This window comes from Neovison vison, chromosome 10, assembly GCF_020171115.1.
Source record: "Neovison vison isolate M4711 chromosome 10, ASM_NN_V1, whole genome shotgun sequence".
Lineage (NCBI taxonomy): Eukaryota > Metazoa > Chordata > Mammalia > Carnivora > Mustelidae > Neogale > Neogale vison.
The window spans coordinates 63,668,289-63,680,887 of record NC_058100.1 but is presented as its reverse complement, the minus strand read 5'-3'; the positions used below and the strand labels follow the sequence as shown (position 1 = coordinate 63,680,887).

The 12,599-nt window shown below is 37.8% G+C and overlaps 1 protein-coding gene and 1 non-coding gene across 2 annotated transcripts in view; one reads left to right on the top strand and one right to left on the bottom strand.

The window, feature by feature from the left end:
• HSD11B1 (hydroxysteroid 11-beta dehydrogenase 1) overlaps positions 1-12,599 on the top strand; it is a 50,235-nt gene that overhangs the window by 9,242 nt on the left and 28,394 nt on the right.
• Positions 8,569-8,641, bottom strand: TRNAK-UUU. Its single transcript has one exon. It is a non-coding gene; the product is annotated as a tRNA-Lys (tRNA).

Below are 12,599 nucleotides of genomic sequence, written 5' to 3'. Positions count from 1 at the left end.
AGACTCTACAAAAGCATAAGTCTTTTGATTCCCATTTTACTTAAAAATCCCCTGATATAAAGAAGCAAATTTAGTTTAAAAAGCAGGCCAGTCCCTTGATATTCAGGCTGTAATCCAGTTCTTTGGGGGAATTAGAAACAACTGTCTTTGTCTTACAAAGCTCTACAAAACCAGAAATGCAACTCTAAAAATAAAAGTCAAAGCCCACCCATCTTTACTAATCCCTAAAACTTGCCTCTTCCTCTCAAAAGGATCGTAGATATAGACACAATAGCAGAAAAAAATTCCCCTCTATTAAAAAAAAGGGGGGGGTAAGTTTTTGATAGCAATTACCCTGAAACTTGAGGGGGGAAAACATTTTTCATTCTTTCTCTGTCCCTTGAAATTGTAAATATTATCATGTCTTTGTAAGGTAAACACAGCCCACTGTCACCTGAGACTGAAGGAAAAAAGGGAGGGAGGAAGGCTTTTTAAAATAAAAACTGCTAAAATGGCTCTTGTGCCCAGCCTCCAGCATCTCTGATAATAAGCAGATATGCTCCCAATCTCTACCTCGGAGAAATTTTGGATATTTACTCTGTGCCTTTGTGATGCAAATCTTCTACTCCCATCTTTCCTGGGACCTAAGAACCATTCTTTGAAATACAAACATAAGAGAGTTTTTCATCAGGGGAAAAAAAAAAAATAGAGGGAGGTATTTAAAAATTGGGTCTTCCTGTCCTCTCCACAAATATTAGTAAAAATAAAAGCTCTAAGATTTTGTTTCCATCTGAATGTGTGTCCATATGTGTTGTAAATATGAGCTATTTTCTCTACCTCCAGGTGGTATTGCTAAAATTAATTTGCCAAAGAGCTCTTTTAGTTGAAGGCAAGCATTTGTAAAACTTGGACATTCTAAAACTCAGAGAGAGAAACTAACCCAAATGTTTTTCCGGTTCACATGATCTGGGAAAATATTCAGTATTAAAAAGCCTATTTGAAGTTGTTTATCTAATTAAAATAAACATATCTTTAGAGTTATCAGCATTAAATGTAAAAATTTTATTCTGCCTATATTTACTGAAAATCAAATAAGTTCATGCTACATCTCTATTGCAAAAGTTGTCAAAAGAAAAAAAATCTTCAAATAATCATTGACTTTGTCTAATGCCTCATGATGTTTTGTGGGTAATCTAAACACAATTGTTAAGAACAAGTAGATTAAATGGATGTAAAAAGAGAAAAGGTTTGTAGGTAAACTTTTAAATAGCTTCCAAAATCTTTAGTAACCTGAAACTTTACAAAGTTTTGCTAAGTTAAATGATACATTGTTAAATTTGTTAAATATCTAGATCATTTCCAAACAAGAAAAAATAATAAAAGATTAAGTACTGACCATTGGTTTATTTAATTTTGCTTACTTACAGAGAAACTAACGATAAATTCAGGTCTGCTAGTAAACATGGTTTGTGCTTTATTGAAGGGTTGTACTATGAAAAACACACACTTCTAAAAATTTTAAAGTGTATTTATAAATTTGCCAACCTAAAGAAGACTGGTATAACAGTTCACAAATTGCTTAATACTTAGATTTCTTTAGAAATTAAGATTTCTAAGAGAAAAATTTTAATAAATATAATTAAGACTACTGAAAATAATAAAGGAAATAACTTTGTATGCAAGGAAAGTAAGATGTGTGTCTGGGGATAAAAAAAAAAAGAAGAAGAAGAAGAAGAAGAAGAAGAAGAAGAAGAAGCATGAGGAAAGGGAAAACATTTTTGTTGAGGGAAAAGAAAGTAATTTTGTCCTAAAGTGAGGCTGGTTATTTAAAGAGGGAAGACATAGGACAAAATCCGAGTGTAAAAATGTTGCAGGTTTATGGAAAAGAAATCTGGAAAGGAATTTTATGTGTCATTAGTACTGGCTAACATTAGAGTCAATTTAAGTAAATAGATGAGTTTTAATATTAAAAATACACTGACGCAAAATCAAAATTTTGTCTTTCTCTTTGATAAAAGGACAACGTTTTCTTGAACTATTGGTCTGCTCTTAATAAGAAGTGGCAAACAAAAGGTTTTTTTCACCTTTAAAGCTACCTGCCTAGAAAACAAGCATTCTGTGTTTTCCCAAAATAATTTCCTATATTTATCAAGTCTGATTACTTAAGAAAACTGAGTGCTAATATTCAAAAGGCTAAATTTTGCTTACAACTATTTAACCTTTTGTATTTTCCTTTGAAATCTTCTATTGTCAATTTGGTTAAATACATAATAAAACAATGTTTCATAATAATTATGATCCCAAAATGAAATTCTAAAATGAAATCTTTTGACCAGAGCACTCCTGGAACATTTCAAAGATTTTGTAAGAAATTAAATTAAGTAGGCTTATTTGGCATGTTAGATTACATGGGAAGCATTGTCAAATAAGTGTTACTAAACCCTCTTGGGTTATATTTATATAGATATTTTATTAAACTAAGTGTTCTAAAAATTGTATGACACTCCTAGAAATCTGATGTCCTGGTATGTTATCTTCTTGGAGTGCTGTGTGTCACAGAAATAACCAAATTTCTCTGTCCATTGCATTGTAATGAAGTCTAATCAGATCGTTAACCCTGGTCATTTGTAAGTCTTTTCATTTAAAGTTACTGTTTCATTTCAATGCTGTTGTCAATGTATTTCATCTTAAGTGAGACTGAGAAAAAAATTCTGAGTACGGATTTCTGATAACCTTAAAATTGTAAAATTGAACTAGGTAAGAATTTCCAAAACTAGTGGTAAAACTGGAATCAAAGAATTAACAACTTGGGGACTGAATGAAGAAGACAACTATCATTTTTACTTTTTGTTTACACCATTGATGACATTTTTAAATATTTTGTTTTTTCAGATTTCAGGAAACTTCTTCTCTTAAATTTCTCTTTTTCTCTTGACTTTTTCTTTCAAGCTGAATCTCTTAAGCTGATTCACCTTTCAGGAAACTTTTTCTCTTAAGCTGACTCACCTATAGCAGTGTGAGAAATTATACCTTTGTAATCAGAATTGAAACATTTATCTTTTCCTCCCTACCCTGTCCCTCCAGAATTTAAAAGCTCTCAGGGAGTGTTCTTTATATTTTCATGGCAATATATTTACTGGCATAAGTTTACTAAGAAACTGTTCTCCTTGTAACAAGATACAAGGAAATTGGAAACATTGGTTATATTACCAAGACTTTGACTGAAATTTCGTATTTGAGGTAGACATACATAGACCAGACATAGATATGACCCCACAACTTTAAGGAACTAAGGCTGACTTTATGGAGCCAATAAAGTCCCTTGGAAATATCAGCCTGATACCTTGCTTTCAGAGTTCCCAGCAGGCTATTTGGTGAGTAAAGTCACTTTGTGGCAGGTACAGGAACCTCAGGATATTTGGGGGACCTCAAGAAGAGAGGAATTAACCCAAGTCCACAAGTATTGCAGGCGAAGTCTGATGACAATATATGACTTAGTCTCTGGCCTCAAAAGATTAAGAACTCAATCTAGATACCTCATGAAAACTTACAGCAAAGCAAGTTTTAATGTTTTATTTATTTAAGTAATCTCTACAACCCCTATGGGACTCAAACCCATGATCCTGAGATCAAGAGTTGCACAGTCTACCAACTGAGGCAGCCAGGTGCCCCAAAGCAGGTTTTGTTTTGTTTTTTTAAGATTTATTTATTTATTTGACAGAGAGAGATAGATCACAAGTAGGCAGAGAGGCAGGCAGAGAGAGGGGGGGAAACAGGCTCCCTGCTAAGCAGGGAGTCTGATGCACTCAATCCCAGGACCTTGAGATCATGACCTGAGCCAAAGGCAGAGATTAAACGCACTGAGTTCCCCAGGTGCCTGCAAAGCAGGTTTTTAAAAAGTCTTTGTGGCCAACGCTATTCTTGCTGCACTTAGGTAAATAATCAGGTCAATTGTTTTTTGTCTGTTTGTTTGCTTGTTTTTGAAACTAGACTTCTTTTGCAAACAAATTATTAGTCTGGCTATCTTTGGTAGAAATCGGGGGGACTGTAGAGAGAAAATAGGTTTCAACAACAGACCTGAGCAAATATAGATACTGTTCACTATAAACTAGACCAGAACCTGATTTCTTCCAGTGTCCTCCAATACCTGGCTACAATCCTGCAAAGTAAAGTTTTTGCTTTTTCTCCCATATCCTGAGTTAGATTCATTTGAGAACTAAAATGCCCTTTGTCCTGAAGCCCTGCAAACTAAGTACAAACAACTTGATATAAACTTCCGAGAAATCACCACAACAGCTCACATATAGGCAATCTTCATGCCTGCTGCTTTGTGGGCAAAAATATCACCGAAGACATTCAAACTACAAACCAGGAAAATCTGTCACTGGCTGCTGTCACACTATTTGAAGATGCTTCAAGCTTGACATCTAGAAATTTTCTCTCAAGAGAAATTTTCCCTCAGAATTCAGAAACTGGTTTATAACTTGATTCAATCATTAACCATTGTTTTTTCTTTGTTTTCATCGAAATGTCTCTTATTTAATACCTCATTGCTTGAACCATAGGCCTAACTTTGAGGACACACCTCAAATACCTCCTCCTGAAATGATTTTAACTAAACTGACCTATTGCTGAGACTGGTTCAATGAGCTTAGACAATTTACAGGCTCAACTTTTAGAAATGCCAGGGAAGTTTCAGAGGACGGAACTGCAGACTGCCCCAAGATGGGCCACTTTGACTTAAACATTATTTTGAGTTAAAAGCAGTTAAAACCCAGCAGATTCAGGAAAAGCTCTTTATCTCCCCCTCAACTCCCTGCTTCTACCCAGAAGAGAGCTAGAGGGGAGATTCCTCTTTACCTAAGAAACTTATCTGCATAATGGGGCAATCTTTGCTTTCCAAACATCTCCTTTCACCCTTCTGCTAATGACTCCCCCCATCTTTTGTATCCTCAGACTCCTACCCCTCTCCTTAGCTCATATAAGTCTCATGTTGCCTCACTGTCTTTGGAATTCCATGTCTGTGGATTCCCCATATGTATAAAACTGTTACATTAATCTCCCATTAATCTACCTTTTCTCAATTTGATGATGAGTCCAGCTAGAATGACTTTGAAGAGCAGAGGAAATTCTTCATGTCCTCCACAGCCTCCACCACAGACTTCTACCATATCACTAGTAACTCTTTATACATTTCATTTGCTTCCCTGTCTGTCTTCTTCTGGGACTTAGAAAGCATTTTATTTGCTTTTCATTCATAGGACTTGACCCATAGTAAGTACTAAATAAATGTTAGCAGGTGAAATCTCCCTTCAGCCACCATAGGGCATGTATATTCCTTTTCCTCCTTCCTACTTAGGGGCCCTTTTGGGGGCTGTCTATGGCCAGGCTGCTGGTTTTCATTGTGTGAAAGTGGATGAGGTAGTCTGACCTCTGCTATCAATAGCCATGGTCAAGAATGTTTTGCTGACACCTAAGGCCCAGTATTCCAGTGTTCCCAAAGCTCTGTGCCACTTCTGGGATTGCCAGATAAAACACAGAATGCTCAGTTAAACCTGAATTTCAGATAAACAATGAATACTGTTTTAGTATAAGTATATCCCATTCTGTTGTAGGGAGGGAAATTTTATCACCCCAAGATATGTATTTTTCACACATTGATTATTCTAATTTGGTTATTTTTAATAAACTGCAGGCACAAGAGAAGCTCTGAAAAACAAGTAGAAGTTACCTTTTTGTAAGAGACATTTACATCTATAAGGGAAAAATCTCGATTTGTAAGGGTGTATCCTTCAGTACAGGAGGAAGGAGGTGACTCTAAATATTCTAGAAACTGTTATCAATGGAGAAAGCAGGGACTTAAATCTGCATAATAACTTTACACTTGACTACTATGCTTTTCCTGGTAACTTAGAGCTGACTCCCCCCACACAACATCTTTTGTCTTTAGCTGGAGAAAGTATTTCGGGGGTAGCTTCAGCCTTTTCAGGGTATTAGTTTCCCTGGATCTCTCCCAGGTAAATAGGAGGCATACATGTTATTAAACTTTAGTTTTTACTTTCTCCCATTAATCTGTCTTAAGTCGATTTTGATTCTTAGACCAGCTAGAAGAACCTTAAAAAGCAGAGGAAAAATTTTCTTCCCTGACACATAGCCCCAAAATGTATTTGTTGTGTGTGTATAAATATATACATATATCCATAGTTTATATATATTTATTGATTATATATATCCTAAAAAACATATTCTTCAGTTCAACTTTAACTGGGTGTCCTGGATTTCTATTTGTTAATCTGGCAAACATGCTTCCCACCAAAGGGAAGTGGCTTCTCTCTAATGCTGAAGGCATGTGAACCCTAAAGAAACCCACCCAGCTGAGGCTGCCATGCCACCTTGATGGGCTTCCTGAAAGCTGGACTGAATGACCAAGAAAAAACACAAGATGGGCCAAAGCTCAAAAGTGTGAGCTGTGTGGGCTTCTTCCACTGGTCCTCATGTGCTACCACTACTTTACCAAAGTTGCCAGAGAATAACTTTTTCACTTACTGTAGGTGGGCCCTATCTCTCCTCCATGCTCAGATGCAAATCCATGGGAGTTAGGCCAAAGGAAAAACCTGAAAAACTGCAACTACAGCATGTTTAGAATTGTCTCTGCCCCACTCCCACTGAGGGGCAGGGATCAGACCATGCTTCAGGCCTCATCAGGTACCTGTTCTTTCCCAAGAGGATCTTGGCTCTCCCACACAAATGGATTCCAGGTAGTCTGCCCCAACATTCTCCTGGCCACAGACCATATGTGACGGGTGAGGGCAGGACAGCATACACAGGGCAGTTTATCCCATGTCTAGTTTATTTTCCTTGACTATGAGATTCCATTAGTTAGAAAAGATGAGAAAAATCTGTCCCTTAGGAGCAGGCTCATGCAGAAGGGTTGACAAAGAACTTCTCCCCCACACCTCATTAGATATATGGGGGTGGGGGGAAAGTAAGGGGGAAATGTGTTAATAGAAGGAAACTGTGTTATTAGATAAAATGATATAAAGTGGTGGTTGTGTCCATAACTTGGAACAAATTGTGGCAGCCATGCGCAGATTGAGTTCCTAAAAAATCAGACCTGAGAAACTGGATGGGTGGGAAAGGTAAAAAGAAAGGGAGAATTTTATGCATTTTAATATGATAAGCTCCTTTCCTGTTTCAGCATGTTGTCGGTGTTTTCCCAGGGAAGGGAGAATCTCCAAAATGAAAAGGTTCACCCACCTTTTACTCAGAGGTCTTCCCACTCTTCCCCTGGTGGGGTTAGTTTTCAAAAAGAAAAGACCACTTAACAAAGCTACTAAACAGTCCTGAAAACCCCCCATAGCTGCTGCTGCGTCAGAAATGACAGGTGCACCTTTCATGAGCCACATCTTATGCCAAATATCCACATCTTATGCCAAATATCCACATCTTATGCCAAGTGCCAAATGCATAGAAATTCCTCTTTGGCTGCCTCTCCTCACAGTACTACCACCCACTAATATATTAGTCCTATCAGATCTGGCCCATTCCTTATAGTTACTTTCCCATTTAATGTCCTGCTCTTCTCACCTTCCTACTTCTTGACCCATATATTCAGGTGAGAATGATCAAATCAGAATTCCTTGCTGGGCTGGGACATGTGCCTCCAGCTGAGAGGGACCCACTTTGCATTTTTTAAAACTGCCAGGTTGTATTTAGGTATTTCATGGGAAGCCTGCTCTAAAGTGTATGTGGGCCAGCATCAAGGAGTAGAGTGAACAGCTAGCTTCGTTGCCATGGCAGTGAAAGGAATTTTACTTGAATGGTGAAAAATATGACTCCAAACAATTGCTAGGTGCAACATTCATATTTCCTTTTGTTTTATTTATTTATTTATTTATTTAGTGTTATTTTGTTGAGAACCACTAGAAAAGGAGTAGGGAGTGGGGCTAAAAGTTCTAACCGGAATGCTGAGTCCCAGTGATTGCCCTGGATAAATCAGGTTGCAGAAATACAGCAATTTTCTCATTGCTGCAGCATCTCAGATATACTAAAACAGCAAAGTTCATTGAATGTCTATTTTGGAGCAGGACTAGGGGGAGATGGAAAGAAATAAAGACAAAAAGATCCAGTCGCATCCTCCAGGAGTTTATAAACTAATAAGAGAACCAGGCATGAAGATATGGACATACCTTGGATCAATGTTTATTACATAATCTGTTCAAAGTGTGGCAGTAATGCATCTCTGAGACCCTTTTGGGGGTTTGAAAGGTCCACTATTTCCATAATCATGCTAAGACATCATTTGCTTTTTTTCTTATTCTTTCGTAAGTTTTCTAGAAGCTACAGGATGTGTGATAATACAAAGCATAATACATGTATACTTATATATTCTTGAATTGAAAAAAGTTCTCAGTCTTGGGTGACTGGCTAGCTCGGTTGGTAGAGCATGGAACATTGATCTCAGGGTTATGAGTTCAAGCCCCATATTAGGCACAGAGATTACTTAAAAAAAAAAAATCTCAGTCCTAATTTCTTTTAAAGGAGCCGCCACTAATTAAAAAAAAAAAAAAAAAGTTTAAGTAATCTCTACACCCAACATGGGGCTTGAACTCACAACCCCAAGATCAAAAGTCACATGCTCTACCAACTGAGCCAGCCAGGTGCCCCCTCAGTCTCAATTTCTAATATATCAATATCAATAGTAAAACCACATATAGGCACACTTCATCTTATTGCATTTTGTTTTATTTGCTTTATAGATACTGTATTGTGTTGTGTTTTTAGATATTGTGTTTTTATAAACTGAAGGTTTACATCAACCCTGGATCAAGCAAGTCTACCAGCAACATTGCTAACTTTGTGTCTTTGTGTTATACTTGGACAATTCTCACAATATTTCAGACTTTTTCATTATTATATTTGTTATGGTCTATGATAACTGATCTTCGATGTCACTGTTGTAATTGTTTTGGGGCTCCACACACTGTGCCTATCTAAGATGGCGAAATTAATAAATAGTGTTCCGACTCCTCACCAACTGGCTGTTCCCTCATCTCTCTCCCTTCCCTCAGGCCACCCTATTCCCTGAGACACAATATTGAAATTAGGCCAACTAATCACCCCCAGTGGCCTTTCAGGTGAAAGGAAAAAGTGAAAGGAAAAGTTACACATCTCTCACTCTAAATCAAAAGCTAGAAATGATTTACCTTAGTGAAGAAGGTGAGTCAAAAGCTAAGGTAGGCTGAAAGCTGGTGTTCTTGTGTCAGCTAGTCCAGTTGTGAATTCAAAGGAAAAGTTCTTGAAGGAAATTATCAGTGCTGCTTTAGCTAATGCCCAAGTGATAAGAAAGTGAAACGGCCTTATTACTGATATGAGTGGTCTGGAGGGAAGTTCAAACAGCCATAACCTTCCCTTAAGCCAAAGCCTGATCCAGAGCAAGGCCCTAAGTCTCTTCAATTCCATAAAGGCTGAGAGGTGAGGAAGCTGCAGAAGAGGCAGAGGTTAGTTCATGAAGTTTAAGGAAAGAAGCCATCTCCATAACCTAAAAGTTCAAGGGGAAGCAGCAAGTTATCCAGAAGATCGAGCTAGGATAATTACTGATGGCTACAGTAAACAACAGATTTCTGTGTAGACAAAACAGCTTTCTCTCTGAAGAAGATTCCACCTAAGGACTTTTGCAGCTAAAAAGGAAAAGTCAATGACTGGCTTCAAAGCTTCGAAGGACAAACTACCTCTTTTGTTAAGGGCTAATGCAGCTGGTGACTTTAAGTTGAAGCCAGTGCTCATTTACCATTCTGAAAATCCTAGGGTCCTTAAGAATGATGCTAAATCTACTGTGCCTGTGCTCTAGCTCTAACAACAAAGCCTGGATGACAGCTTACCCACTTACAGAATATTTTAAGTCCACTGTTGAAACCTACTACTCAGAAAAAAGAAATCATTTTCAAAATATTACTGTCCATTGACAATACACCTTGTCACCCAAGGGGCTCTTATAGAGACGTAGAATTAGATTAATGCTGTTTTCATGCTTGCTAACACGACATCCATTCTGCAGTCCATGGATCAAGGAGTAATTTTGACTTTCAAGTGTTTTTACTTAAGAAATACATTTTGGGATACCTAGGTGGCTCAGTCTGTTTAAGCATCTGCCTTTGGCTCAGATCATGATCTTAGGGTCCTAGAATCAAGCCCCACATTGGACTCCCTGCTCAGCAGGGAGCCTGCTTCTCCCTTTCCCTCTGTCCTTCCTCCTGCCCATGCTGTCTCTGACTCTCTCCCCCTCTCTCTCTTAAATAAATAATTTTTTAACAAAATACATTTCATAAAATTATAGCTGCCATAGATAATGACTTCTCTGATGAATCTAGGCAAAGTAAATTGAAAGCCTCCTGGAAAGAATTCACCATTCTAGTGCCATTAAGAACATTCATGATTCATGGAGAGAGGTTCAAATATTAACACTAACAGGAATTGGGAAGAAGGCGATTCTGACACTCATGGATGACTTTGAGGCGTTCAAGACTTTAGTGGAGGAAGTAACAGCAGATGTGGTGGAAATAGCAAGAGAACCAGAATTAGCAGTGGAGCCTGAAGGGATGGGTGAATTGCTTCAATCTCATGAGAATACTTAATGGAGGAAGAGTTGCTTGTTATGCGGGAGCAAAGAAAGTGGTTTCATAAGAAGCAATCTATTCCTGGTGCTGTGAAGATTTTTGAAATAACAACAAAATATTTGGAATATTGCATAAACTTAGTTGATAAAGCAGCAGCAGGGTTTGAGAGTCTTGATTCCCAAGTTTTGAAGGAAGTTCTACTTCTTTCTGTAGTATTATATGCTACAGAGAAGTCATTCACAAAAAAAGGAGTCGATCAACGTGACGAACTTTACCGTTGTCTTATTTGAAGAAATTGCCACAGCCACCCAACCACCAGCAACTACCACCCTGCCCCCCAGCGGCCATCCACATTGAGGGAAAACCCTCCACCAGCAAAAAGATGAAAACTAGCAGAAAATGCAGAGGATGGTTAGCATTTTTCAGCAATAAAGAACTTAATTAAAGTATAGATATTTTAAAGACATCATGTAATTGCACACTAAATAGATTACGGTATAATATAAACATAGCTTTTACATGCACTGGGAAACCAAAAACCTCATTGGACTCACTTTATTGTAATACTTGCTTTTTGGTGGGGGTCTGGAATTGAACCTATAGTATCTCCAAGATCTGCCTCTAGACAAAAATGGAGAGCCTTGGTAATTTTTAAAGATTGTAAAGGGATCCCAAGACCAAAAATTTGGAGAACTGCTAAGACTTCATATATCATCTACCATTACATGGTGTCCTCATTTCTCACAAATGCATTTTACCGGATAAAACCTGTTTCATCTAGTTCATGAAAATTACTTTATTGAATGCTTTTTCTGTATCCTTTTTGTCTAGCACAATAGCTAATTATTAAACTGTCTGTGTTTTCTTTTGTGCCTTTTTATGTCTACGTGGATCTTTTGAGCAGCACAATGTAGACTTCATTTTTTTAGTCCAGCCAAAAATCAGCAATAGTTGATCGATTTGTTTTATGTTTTATCACCTGCAGTTTTATCTTTATTTTTTAAAAAAAAGATTTTATTTATTTATTTGAGAGAGAGACAGTGAGAGAGCATGAGAGGTGAGAAGGTCAGAGAGAAAAGCAGACTCCCCATGGAGCTGGGAGCCCGGTGCGGGACTCGATCCCAGCACTCCAGGATCCTGACCTGAGCCGAAGACAGTTGCTTAACCAACGGAGCCACCCAGATGCCCTGCAGTTTTATCTTTTATCTTTACTCTTGTTTTCCTTAAATATGCTTTCTTTAGTGCATCTTAAAGTCTTTTTTTTTTTTTTAAGATTTTACTTATTTATTCCACAGACAGAGACAGTGAGAGAGGGAAGACAAGCAGGGGGAGTGGGAGAGGGAGAAGCAGGGTTCTCACTGAGCAGGGAGCCTGAGGCAGGGCTGGATCCCAGGACCCTGAAATCATGACCTGAGCCAAAGGCAGAGGCTTAACCCACTGAGCCACCCAGGCACCCCTCTGTCTATCTTTCTCACCATTTCAGCAGCATCATATTTTAAAGTAACTTTTCATTGTTTTCTATAATTTTTCTATTAATAGGATAGTACTAAGAAAGTGCAACTTTAAATTTCCTTCCGTCTGGAGATGAAAATGGAGTCCAGTCTGTAACATGTCTTGGCAGCGTAAAGCCCTTTATAAAATTATGTATATATATCTTATAGTTCTGTCAGGATATAATGTAATTTCCCACTTGAATTTTCTTTCTTTCTTTCTTTTTTTTTTTCTATTTTGTCCTCCATAAACCTTGAGCTCTAGCTAGCCCTCAACAGTTGTCAAATCTCCATTGTTTTCAGGAAGTGAACTTCACAGCTGTGAGCCTTTGTTGACAAATTATTTCATCTCCTCTGGGTCTTAAATTATTTCCCCTTACTGTGAAGTGAAAACTCAGTGCATGTTTCCATACACTGTACTTGGGCTTATAACTCAATTTCTCTTAATCTTGAGTGAATCCCCTGATCCCCACCCTTAACCCATATTCTTCCTCCCAAAACACGGGTACTTATT